The sequence below is a fragment of the Gracilinanus agilis genome, chromosome 4, assembly GCF_016433145.1.
Source record: "Gracilinanus agilis isolate LMUSP501 chromosome 4, AgileGrace, whole genome shotgun sequence".
Classification (NCBI taxonomy): Eukaryota; Metazoa; Chordata; class Mammalia; order Didelphimorphia; family Didelphidae; genus Gracilinanus; species Gracilinanus agilis.
In genome coordinates this window covers 473,910,210-473,922,744 of record NC_058133.1, presented here as the reverse complement: position 1 = coordinate 473,922,744, position 12,535 = coordinate 473,910,210, and positions in this window count along the sequence as shown.

Sequence of the window (12,535 nt, the reverse complement as noted above, 5' to 3'; positions counted from 1 at the left end):
ACTCTAACCCAAAGATGGACCCTCTTTGTGCCTATAGAGAAATAACAAAGGAAGACACACTATTTTTTTCAGATTCCAACAAATATGTATATCTCTTTTCAGAAAGTATTTAGATCCAGTGACACGTTCTCTGCAAATTTAAACTATATCTGAAATATTATCCTGTTAATGTAGGAAATTTGTTCTTGGACCCTTTCACTCATAGAAGTTTGGACTTATCTGTTGCCCTGTGGTCAGATAGCTCTGGCAATAAATGGCATTAGGCATTGGGCATATAAAAGAGTTGACCTAGAGGGATATACTTCCATTACCATTTTCAGTATCAATCATCAATTTAACTATGTCCCAAAGAAGTAGCACCTTTCTAGCACTGTCTATCTATATGAAAGAAGATGAGAACTTGCCTGTCCTCCAGCTGGAGACTAATGTCTTTAGGTATACTCTGGTCAAAGTCTTATTTCTCACACTGAGCTAAAATCTTAGAAGACTGAAAAAATGAGGAATGCATGCATCAGCAAACGTTAGAAGAATTTTATGCCAGAGGATGCCTGTTAGGAACATAATTTCTTACTGAGGTCTATTATCAATGATGCAAGACATAGAAAATATATTGTGGAGTACTTGGTAGAATCTGACTTACACATCTGGTTTGGTGCTTCATGTCCCTGTTTGGTTGTTTTTGAATGACAATTACATGTACGTTATTTGTGGACTATATCTGGGCAACAAGATATCAATTTGGTAAAATGAGGGCTTTACTTCTAGAATGAACATTTCTGCAGGAGTAAGGCAAGGATACCATTAAGTCCAATAGTTAGTAACTTGAACTTGAAATTTATGATTCATGCTGTGATGTGGACTGGGCTACCCTCCTTTTGGCAGGAAAATAGACATCCTAGAAAGTCCTCACACCAGTGGTGTTAGTCCTCCCTGAACACCCCATACAGAAATATCACAGGCAAAAAATCTAATGGGGTCTGAAGGTCTATCAGAAGTACGGTGTCCAAAATGAGGATATAATCTGTATCTATAATATGTTGTTTTTAGTCCTGATAAGAACATGACTGGATATTATATCTAGTTCTGGAAATGATAATTTAGAAGAGATATCAAGAAGATCCTCTTGGAAAGGTTGACTAGGCTGGCAATAGAAGCTATGACATGTAAGAATTGATTGAAGTCATTGGGGATGTTTAATTTAGAGAAGAATTTTGGTGGGTGAGGGATGTCATGGGATAGTCTTCAAACTACCTGAAGGGTTCTCACATAAAAGACGAATTAAACTTGTTTTGTTTGGTCCTAGAGAGTCAAACTGGGATTAATGGGTGGAAATTCAAAGAAGAAGACTTAACCCTCAGTATTGAGGAAAACATTCTAATTCTTAGAGCTATTAAAAATGACCTGGGCTGCCTACTTTGGAGAGGTGTGGTTTGCTTAGAGTTGAACGAGATGAATTGAGAGGAGCTTTCCAACACTAGGATTCTAATGCTTCCAGGTGGGCTTATTTGAAGAGAAAGAGAATCTAACAGTTACAGAGGAGCCTAACATTGCTACAGAAGGAGAGAGGAAGGTAAAGGATGGAATCCTTCCTCGTCATGATGGAGGGCAACACAGTTGTAGAGGAGATAGTATGGTAAGTGAATAAAACTGGACTTGGAAAGAGAGAATCTGTATTTGAGTCCTGTCTCCGCCATTTACTAGCTGTGCAATCTTGAATAAATATCTTCAATTGTCTCTAAGTCTTAGTTTCTTTATCTATAAAACAGAGGTGATGAAGTTTGTCTGTTTTTTAATTAAAGTGTTGTTGTGGAGTGAGCACTTTGTAATGGTTATCTTTAAAGTCCAATAGATGTAATAAGGATGTGCTAGAGGGATAGGACTACATTTTCCATGAGGCTCTGAGCCTCAAGGATGAATGAACCTGATTAAAATTTCTAAGATGAAAATCCTAGGTGCTGTGTGTGTGTCAGGAAGGGGATATTTCCTTTCTTACCTTAGGCACCTCTGTGAACATTTCCTCAGCACAGCTTTCCCAGACTCCTCACCAGATGGCCTCAGATTGATCTCAGTGGCTGGTAAGTGGGTGGAACTGCTCCCCTTCCATTTTCTACATCAGATGCTATCAGTGACCAACTTTTCTCTGTGTAGTTTTCTACTAGTTCTTGATCACCAATTTTTGCTGTACTATTTATGCAATCACCCTTTGCCTTAGGCCTTAATATCTCAAGAGAACTAGAGTCAGGGAACTTCAATCAGGTCTATCTGTGATGCTTGAAGTCTCATGGGAAATGTAATTTTCTTCATATAAATTCATATAATTCATCCTCTTAGTTTTTCATAATTAAAATGTTTGTAAAAATTATAATTTGTTTTATTTAATTTTGATTAATTTAATTTAATAATTAATTAATTAAATTCTAATTAATTTTAATAAAGCAAGACCAAATGTATGTGAAATATTTTGTAATAATAGAGTGCTATATTAATACAAACTATTTTAGGGCAGATATACATATACAGTTTCGGCATTGTTTTAGGAACTCTTCTGACTTTCAGTTAGATTGACTGGCACAATTATTCTCCATTCAAATGACTATTTTAGGCAGCAGATCCCAGGGTCTCCTTGAAGGCAACTAGGCAACTTTTTAAGTTCTCCTAACCAAGTTGTGAGGGTGATTCTTGAAGATGAAGGAGGCAGTTGAAACGGGAGAGCAGAGATGAGAACAAGAGGAATGATGTCTCAGGAAAGTACAACTTGTGAGTGGCTTTGTCCACCAAACACAGGTCTGATGCCTACAGCCAGGAGAAATGACCTTTCCACCCACAGCATTGGCCTCCACAGAGGCCACAGAGAGGTGAAAGTAGGCAGGGCCTCCTGATTACAAATCTGTATGGAAGCCCCTTGCTAATGTTTGTTTGGAATAATCTCTCCCTCCATTTTGCTTCTGTGTGGGTCCCCAGGCATCCAAACAACGTCTCTCCAGGCAGCCTAGCATTGCTGTCATAAAATGCAACTGAAATCCGTATCTATGGAAACAAGGTTTGTTCCTTGTTTTCTCCTCGGTCTCTCCCTCCCTCTCTCCCTCCCTCTCTATCCCTCTTTCCTTGTGTCTATTGTAGCTGAGAAGGGAGAGTTGGCTATGGGACTCCCTTGTAGTCAAATTCAGCTCTTGTCCCTGTCCTTATACCAAGTATCTATTCCCTGGAGTAAGGAGGAGGAGGATCTGATTTGGGCAGAGAAGACCCACTGTCTGTGAGCTGCTAGAGTATAATCACACAGTTCTGTCAAAGCAAGATGAGTTCTGTTGGGGGTTGCTATTAAGGAAGAAGAGCTTAGAGCTGAGAGCTAGTTTTTGACAATCCCTGGAAAAGGAAAGTCAGTTGGTCAAATGGTCAGGGTTTTAAGAATAGGGAGAGATTTTCTTCTCAGTCAGCTGGAATTGTTATTTTTCCAGTCAATTAGCCAGAACTCCAGTCAGTCATTCATTCAGTCAGCCAATCATTCTGTCATTCATTCATTCATTCAGTTATTCAGTCAGCCATCTATCCTGCCAGTCATATAGTCATTCAGACAATCAAACTATCAATCAGCCAGCCAATCAGCCATCCATTCAGTCATCCATTCAGTCATCCAGTCAGTCAGATAGTCAGTCAATTAGTCAGTCAGTCAGCTAGTTTGTCAGTAACCTAATCAGTCATCTGGTCAGCCAGCCAATCATTCATTCAGTCATCCAGTCATCCATTCAATCAGTCAGTCAGATAGCCACCCAGTCAGTCAGTCATGCAGTTAGTCATCCGGTCAGTCAATCATTCAGCCAGTCAGCTAGTCAATCAGCTAGTTGGTCAGTCACCCAGTCAGTCAATTAGAGAGACAGTCAGTCACTCAGTTAGCCATCTAGTCAGCCAGCCAATCAACCTCCATCCAGTCAATCTGTCAGATAGCTAGCTAATCAGTCAGTCAGATAGTCATCCAATCATTCATTCATTTAGTCAGTCATGTAGTATTCCAGTCATTCAGTCAGTTAATCAGTCAGTCACTCAGTCAGTCATCTAGTTAGCCAGCCAATCCATCAGCCATTCAGACATCCAGTCAGTTAGTCATTTAGCCAGCTAGTCAGCTAGTTGGTCAGTCAGCCAGTCAACAATTTTTATCAAGTGCCCGTTGGGTCTAGAGGCCCTTCCTAGGCATTGTTTGGCTTCTCTGGGACCCAGTGTCTTTTGCTAATCAGTAATAATAGCTGTAGCTCTTTAAGTTTGCAAAGTACTTTACATATATTAGCTGCTATTCCTCCTGTACACATGTGTGTACAGATGTGAACACTGTTCTGAATCTATGAAGTTCAACCTGTTGAGAGGGTTGCTTTTTGCTATTAAAATGGACCGAAACTGTTTTGATGAGGCTGTTCCAGCTGAAGGAGAAACAAAGACAGAGTGCATGTTTGCATGGAGACCCTTTGCCTTCTCTCAATAGCCTCACTGTTTGGATACACACAAGACTCATCAGAAACAGAAATGTACTGCTGGGAAACATATGGAGAAGGGAAATGTCACTGTGGGATTTTCTAGTTACACTGGTATTCAGATCTTTGACCATTCAGGGGTCCTAGAAAAAAAAAATCCTTTCCATTCCCACCGCTGAGGTTTGCTCATATTAACTCCTGGACATTTTCCAGAGAAAACAGCTTGAACCAAAGATGAATAGCTGTAGTGTTCATGTTGGGGCCACGAGGGGGCGAAGTTGCCTCACTTTCCCCTTGTGCAGGATTTTAAAAATTAAATGACCAGGGGGCGTGAGCCCAAACTAAAGGACTCCAGATTCAGCCCTCCTAATGGTAGTTAAGTGCAGAGATGGGCACAATCCATGTGTTAGAGTCCAGGAGGTTATGAGAGGCAGAAGGGATGGACCAAGGCTTTAGTGGACTGTGGTTTTGGTGAAATTGCCCAATTTCCTGCACATTCATAGGAATGAACCCTCTTCTGGGAAAAAAAAATGTTAATTGATCTGTGTGTGTGTGTAACTGGGAGATCCCAAACTGCACCCCTCTGTTTCTTCTTCCATCTTCTGCCAGTCCATTTTTACCACTGATGAGCAGGTCTGAAGTCCCCCCACCTCCATTTCCCACCCCAAGTAACTACCCACTCAAATAAAAATGCTCCTGAATCTGAGATTCTCTGCTCCACCCACACCCTCAGCAGTCTGCTATTCAAGCCTTCCCACCTCCACCTCAACATTAGCTTTGCAGCCCTGGTGCATGATGTCAGAGGTTGAGGCTTTGATAATGAGAATGGTGGGTGGGAAAGAGAGGGCAGGGGTTACTAACAGTGGGGTTGGGGCCACATAATTAGAGAACAAAGGCTAAACTTCAGTGGACAACAGATCTGCTGATCAGTGGGATTAGTACTGTAAGAGAGGGAAACCCTGGTGGGAGAGGGGAATGAGGAGGTGGCAGAATGGAGAGGTTTTGGGGAGAGGCAATTTTCTGTTTGTGTAGTCCACAAGAGGCTCTAACAGATTTCATGAACCTGATTCTCCAATCTGAAGGTTTGAGACTAATTCACCTAGACCTATAGAAAGAAGCTCAGTTTCAGTGGTGCTGGTGGTGGGCTCTCTGTCTCTCTTTGTCTTTGTCTGTCTGTCTGTCTCTGTCTGTCTGTCTGTCTGTCTCTCCCTCCCTTTTCTGCCTCTCTGTTTATATGTATGATGGAGGGAAGACTGTTTATTCTTACCCTCCTACTCTATGAAGCTTCCCAAGTGGTTCTAAAAGTCCCTTAGGAACCAACATTTACGCTTAGCAATAAAAGAGCCTGTTGCCTTCAGCTGAGGAATCCTGTCCTTAAACCAACCAAACATGAACCTAATTCCAGTAGAAACACAAGAGGCACATGGAAGGTTTTTTCCTAGCCTTAGTAATTCCCTAAGGTTTGTGGTCAAAGAGAGTGAAGAATTAACTGGTATAGTCAGTATTCATAGTCAACTCCTGATTATCTGTGGAAGCAATGCCTGGATTACTGAGAAATCACTGGGCTCTGGAATGTATCCTGGTATTTGTTTTAGCAGATTTGTTTTGCTAATTGTGTTTGGCTTAGACTAACACTAAAATGAGCTTTCATTTCCTAAGTACACTGCTGAATGATAGGGGGAAGTGGTCCAGGGGAAGCTGGGTGGTAGGGAGAAGCCAGCTGGGATTAAAAATGTGCTATGATAAGCCTTAAAGTAGATAATCAAAAGTTGAACCTTTTCTTAGTAGTTTTCCATAGTTCATCCCCATCTACATATTTGGTAGAGTGAAAGAAAACATGCACATTGCCATCCCTATTTTTCAGATGGTAAAAATGAAGAGTTTAAGTATATTGGCTGAGTTCACATAGGTAGTGATTGCATCAATGGATCATGGGTTCATACATTTTGAACTAGAAGTAGGGCCATGCTGGTTTAATAATTAACTCTCTGAAAAAAACAACCATGTATTGAAAACACACATTTAAATTTAATCTGCATCATTAACATTTTCTTCATCACCTGTCTAGACAATCAACAAAATAATAAATCAAGCGTTGATTTATAAAGTTTGCTGATTTCTGAGGTGTAAATACTCACAGTGAAAATCTAATCATCATTTCCCCTGAGCCAACAGAAGTTGGCTCCAACATACCCCTGACTTAGAGAGAACCTTAGAGAAAGATCACTGAATTCAAATTCTTCATGTTAGAGATGAAGAAACTGAGGCACAAAGAAATTACGTGACTTGCCCCAGATCACAGAGATAATTTATAACAGAACTCAAATTTTAACTTAAGCCTTACTTCAAAAATTTATTTTTTGGCATACTAAAATGATAACCTAACAGGATTTACATGATTAAAATGAGAGAACAGAAATGGGGGTGAAGTGAGAAGAAACTTATCCCATTTTCACAATGGAAAGAGAACTGGATTTGTAGTCAGAAGACAGTTTGAATTCTGAGTTTATCACTTGCTAGATGTGTAATATTGGGTCAAGAATGGGTCAACCAATCTTAGCCTTAATTTCTTCATTTATAAGATGGGAACAAGACTACTCACACTATCTATTAGCACCACTGTACAGATCAAGAATATCGTATTCAAAAGTCATAACAACAGCAACAAATAATTAGCAATAGGGTTACCCGTCTTGTTAAACTTGCCAGAGGATAAATCATACCAAATAAACTTGGCTCTTTTTAGAAGACTTTATTTGGATAACTGCTACTTATGAGCAAGGAGATATTTAGGGGATTTCTTATCTACTTGCCTGTCTAGAGTGTTTTGAGGCTAACTGTATGATATTTCTTTTCTGTGATAATATAGTCCTCTGTGGTTTTTATTGGTCCCAGGGAACACTCTGCATTGACATTTTTTAACTCTTACCTTCTATCTCAGAATCTATACTAAGTGTTGGTTCCAAGGAAGAAGAGTGGTAAGGGATAGGCAAAGGGGGTTAAGTGACTTTCCAAGGTTCACATGGCTAGGAAGTGTCTGAGGCCATATTTGAACCCAGGACCTCTCTTCTCTGGATCTGGCTCTCTATCCATTGAGCCACCCAGCTGCCCTTAATTAATTGACTTGGGTATTGTTCCCCCTCAACTCAGGCTATTACTTTTGACCTCTATTTCTTGCTTTCAGGTTTTATTTCCCTTCTGTATAATACCAGGTGTACAGCAAAGGTGACAGGAAAATAGAGGAATGCCAGATAAGGTGAGGGCTGAGGCTAGTAACCAAATTTTAGCATATTAATCTCAAGATTAGAGCAGAGATTGTTCTAATTCTCCTTGACTGATCATCCAATTTGGCTGGAAACCTTCTGTTGAAATAAGAGTACAGCAAATCTTGAGAAAACCTTTACTTAGGCAGATGGAGAACTGTGGCATTAATTTATTCCTCCTAAATCAGTTCTTTCCTGTGGTGTAGACATGTGCTGAGTACAAATCTTCTCTGTTTGTATTCCAGAGCTTAACACAGTGTTTGGAGCATAGTATGTCCTCACTACATGCTTTGTCATTCATTCACAAGCCCCAAATACTACTCCTTTGGTAGTTGGAGGAGCAGATTGGGAGAACCTCAATAACATTTCTTTGTTTTCTTTAAGTGATGAGATGGAGAAGGGAGAAAGAAATTTGACACAGATTCCAATTTAAGGACCATGAAAATAGCTTTTATAAGGAAGAACTCCAGCTGAGAAAGCATTTCTTGTTTTTATTTTTAAATTATTTTTCCCATTAAAACTTTTTTAAACACTCATTAGAAAATTTGGTTTAGTTCCAAATTCTGTCTCATCCTTACCCATTGAGAAGGCAAGAAAGGGGATATCAATTATGCATTTGAAATAATGTAAAATATATTTGCATATTAGCAATGTTGCAAAAAAAGTATGTTTTAAAATACACTTAGGTTTCATTTGTTCTTTTTCTGCATATGGACAGTATTTTTTAATCACAAGTCCTTTAGAAATGGAGGACATGCTTTTCTAGTAACCTCTAGGATGAGGATTGGGGAAATTTATTGTCAATTACAAGATTTAGGAATGAAAGATCTTATATTTGCTCCTTATCCAACCAGCCAATTGATCAGGATTTATTTATTAAAGATATGCTATGTACCAGGCACTGTGCTGCCTTAGCTAAATGTTCTGACATTGTAGGAGTTTGAAGGAAAGAGAACAGAGACATCACTGGATGTGATGGAAAGACATTTCACAGGAGATACAAAATATATGGATTGGCTGAGGATCTTCCATAAAATAATAGACTAGTGAAAAATGGAGAGCTTGAGATTCCAGCTAGTAGTGAATAAAGTGAAATCATTCCCACTAAATTCTCCTGAAAAGGAATTGCTTGGGGGTAAGGGGTAGGAGAACTTTTGACTTGGGTTTTAATCTCTTTCACTTCCCCTATCATTGATTTGAGGAGCATCTCATGAACTCAGAGGTCTAGAGGACTTCTTATCTTCCTATTGATTACCCAAAAGCCAAGTTCTCTCTTTTCCATTTCCCTTCTCCTCTCCCCCATTCTGCCCTCTTTGGAGGAAAAAAAGAAAAGCAAAATCTTTGTGACATATAGTCAAGCAAAACAAATTCCTACACTGGCCATGCTCAGAAAATATGCCTTATTCTATACCTGAGTCCATCACCTCTCTGTTTAGGAGGTAGGTGGCACATTTCATCATAGATCCTCTGGAATTATGATTGTTCATTGCACTGATCATAGTTCTTACATCTTTCAAAATTGTCTTTACAATTTTGTTATTGTATAAATTATTCTCTTTGTTCTACTCTCTTCACTATCAGTTCATATAAGTTTTCCAGGTTTCTGTGAAACCATTCCCTTCACCATTTCTCACAGCACAATAGTATTTCACTATACTCATACAACACACCATAATTTGTTTATTTATCCCCACCAAATGATAGGAACTTCCTTATTTTCTAACTCTTTGCTATAATAAAAGGAGCCATAGAAATTTTTGCATACAAAAAGGTCCTTTTCCTTTTGGGCTATAGGCCTAATGGTGATCTTATGGGTCAAAATTTAATAACATTTTGGGGTTATTTTCAAATGACTTTCCAGATAGCTGAACTCATTCAGAGCTCTACAAACCGTGCATCAGTGTACCTGTTTTCCCTGTGTGTAATTAGAATCTGTTACCTTAAAAAGTACACTTCCCAGCACCCTACTTTCCTCAGTTACATGCTGATGTAGGGAGGATATAAATTTGGTGTAGCCCTGCCTCTTGATCTCTTGTCTTCCTGCATGGGCTTTGGTGGAGTGGGCTTTTTAAACAGGCAAGGAGAACTTAGTTATGTGATCTGAATTTTGTTAAATGATTAGGTTTTTTTTTTACTTCTATTTAATTTTTATTCCTTCTACTTCAAGTGATTATTAATAAACTTCATAAAATTAATACTTGGAGTTGCTGCATATTAATTTAAGTCCTTCATTTATGGTGACCAGAAGTGGGGTTTAGAACTCTTAATTCTCTCTGAGTAAATTAGTTTGAAAAGAAACTGTCTTTCTCCTGCAATGGCTAGTGGTGTCTCCATTTGTCTGCCTTGCTGTTGCTGCTGCCAATCCCGCCTCCCTCAATCACTGCCTAGGTCAGTGATGGGCAAACTATTCCCCATGGGCCAGATCCAGGCCATAGTTTGCCCATCACTGCCTTAAGCAATTCCCTAATCACCACATCTGGATATGGGGGCATAGTGATTAGGGAATTGCTTAAGGCAGTGATGGACAAACTATGGCCTGGATCTGGCCCATGGGGAATAGTTTGCCCATCACTGGCCTAGGTGGTCCTGCCTGCCATTGAAGCCTCAGCTCCTCCTCCTCCTCCACCTCCTCCTCCTCCTGTTGTTACTGTTGCTGTTGCTGGAAAAGTATTCGCCCCTCTTTCCCTTGCATTACTAACACCTGAATGTGAAGCTCAGGTGTTTCTTTTAGGCAACAATCAGTCTCCTGAAGGACTTTTACTTTGGGAGATGCTTCTACCCTCTTAACTCCCTGTCCATGGGGCAATGAAAGCAAGTGGCTCCCTGGCATTTTTACCCCTAGTGGGGAGGGGAAGGAAGGTTACTCTTGCAAACAGGAAATAGATTTGCAACCAATTTAATAAATAGAATTGCAAGTATGGCCCAGTTTCCTGCCTATTTCAAACAGCTCCCTCCCACACCCTCCCCCCCCCCAACTCTTTTCAGAACTGCCAACTGCTGTTGCCGATCCTGCCTTCTGCTGCTAATTCCCTGGGTGGTCCCAGCAGCCTGCTCCTGCTGATCCTGCTCCTCCTCCTCCTCCTCCTCCTGCCACTGCTGCTATTAGTGCTACTGATTGGAGCTGCTCTCTGGAGGCTTGGAAAGTATAAATCCCTCTTTCCCTTACATTGCCACCAGCTGAATGCTTGCTTGCTGCTTGCCCTGGAAGCCCAGGTGTGTTTCCCCTTAGGCAATAATTAGCCTCCTAAAAGGCTTTTACCTGAGGAGAACTTCTACCCTCTTGACTCCCTGTCCAGGTGGCAGGGGAAGCAAGCTGTTCCCTGGCATTTTACCCCTGGGGGAAGGGGAAGAAAGGTTACTCTTCCAAACAGGAAGTAGAATTGCAAGCATGGCCCACTCTATGAAAGATCACTTCATTACCTATCTCAAACAGCTCTCAGTTTTAGGATGTCTTTTCTTCCTATTATTCCTGGGTGCACTGGTCCTTGCGATTTTGAGGAGAGATTCATCTCCCTACACTCCCTTACCATTCTGGCCTGCCCACTTTATACAATACATTCAATATGGGATTCCTCCACACTATGTTCAGCTTGGAATTCTCCCCTACTATGGGAGATCCCAGAGGTATGCTGAAAAGGAACCTAAATGGATGAATTTTAAAACTATTAAACTATACATAACAGGAATGAGTAGGGGAAGAAATTTTAAAGAGTCTGGAAGTGTATTTTTTTTTTAAACCCTTGTACTTCGGTGTATTGTCTCATAGGTAGAAGATTGGTAAGGGTGGGCAATGGGGGTCAAGTGACTTGTCCAGGGTCACACAGCTGGGAAGTGGCTGAGGCCGGGTTTGAACCTAGGACCTCCTGTCTCTAGGCCTGACTCTCACTCCACTGAGCTACCCAGCTGCCCCCTGGAAGTGTATTTTAAGCCTTTCCAGACTCCATTGTTTTATGGAAATCTCTGTATCAGAATTGGAAAAAAGAACTCTTAAATTCACTGCCTCTATCCTGACACATATATTGTATTTGCTGATTGGTTTTTTATTAAAAAATATAATTATATAAAAAGATTTTATTTTGTTTGTTAAGTTCTGTTATACTGAATCATTTCAAGTTACTGTGTTTTGGCTATTAGCTATATATTCTGTCGTCCTGTCTTTATTTGTACCTTTCTCCTATGACTGAACTGGAGAAGATACCATTGTAAAAGTACCTTTGAGTTGTTTGTAACAAGAGGTAAGGGTCCACTTAGTAGCTGAAGTGAAGTACTATAGTACTATTCCTAGCCTCCACATTAAAATGGATGAGACATATGAAAGATATGCCTTTTAGAGCTGTTACAATCCCATGCCAAAGGAGGGAGTAAACCCAAGGAGTTTGTTACCCTGTGATGAGTTATAGTCTTATAAAATTTTCCTATGGGGCATGGTACCTCTAAATGGCCCCTAAGAGGGAGCATGTCAGCCAACATCGAAAGCTATGAGCTTCAGTGGCTACCTGAGTGGATCCGAGTATTGGTCAACACCCTCCTTGGGGGGGGATTGTGTAATCGTCATAAAACTAAATAAATCTTTTAAGAAAGAAACATTTCAGGAAAAGGAACTTGAAAACTTTTTGAATCAGTACTATTTACTGGTTCCAAAGCAGTAGAGTGGTAAGGGGTGGGCAATGGTAGCTAAGTGACTTGCCCAGGGTCACACAGATAGGAAGTATCTGAATCCAGATTTGACCCAGGACCTCTTGCCTATAGGCTTAGCTCTCAATCCATTGCCCCCATGAACTATTCTAAGGAACTTATTGAACAATTCAGGAA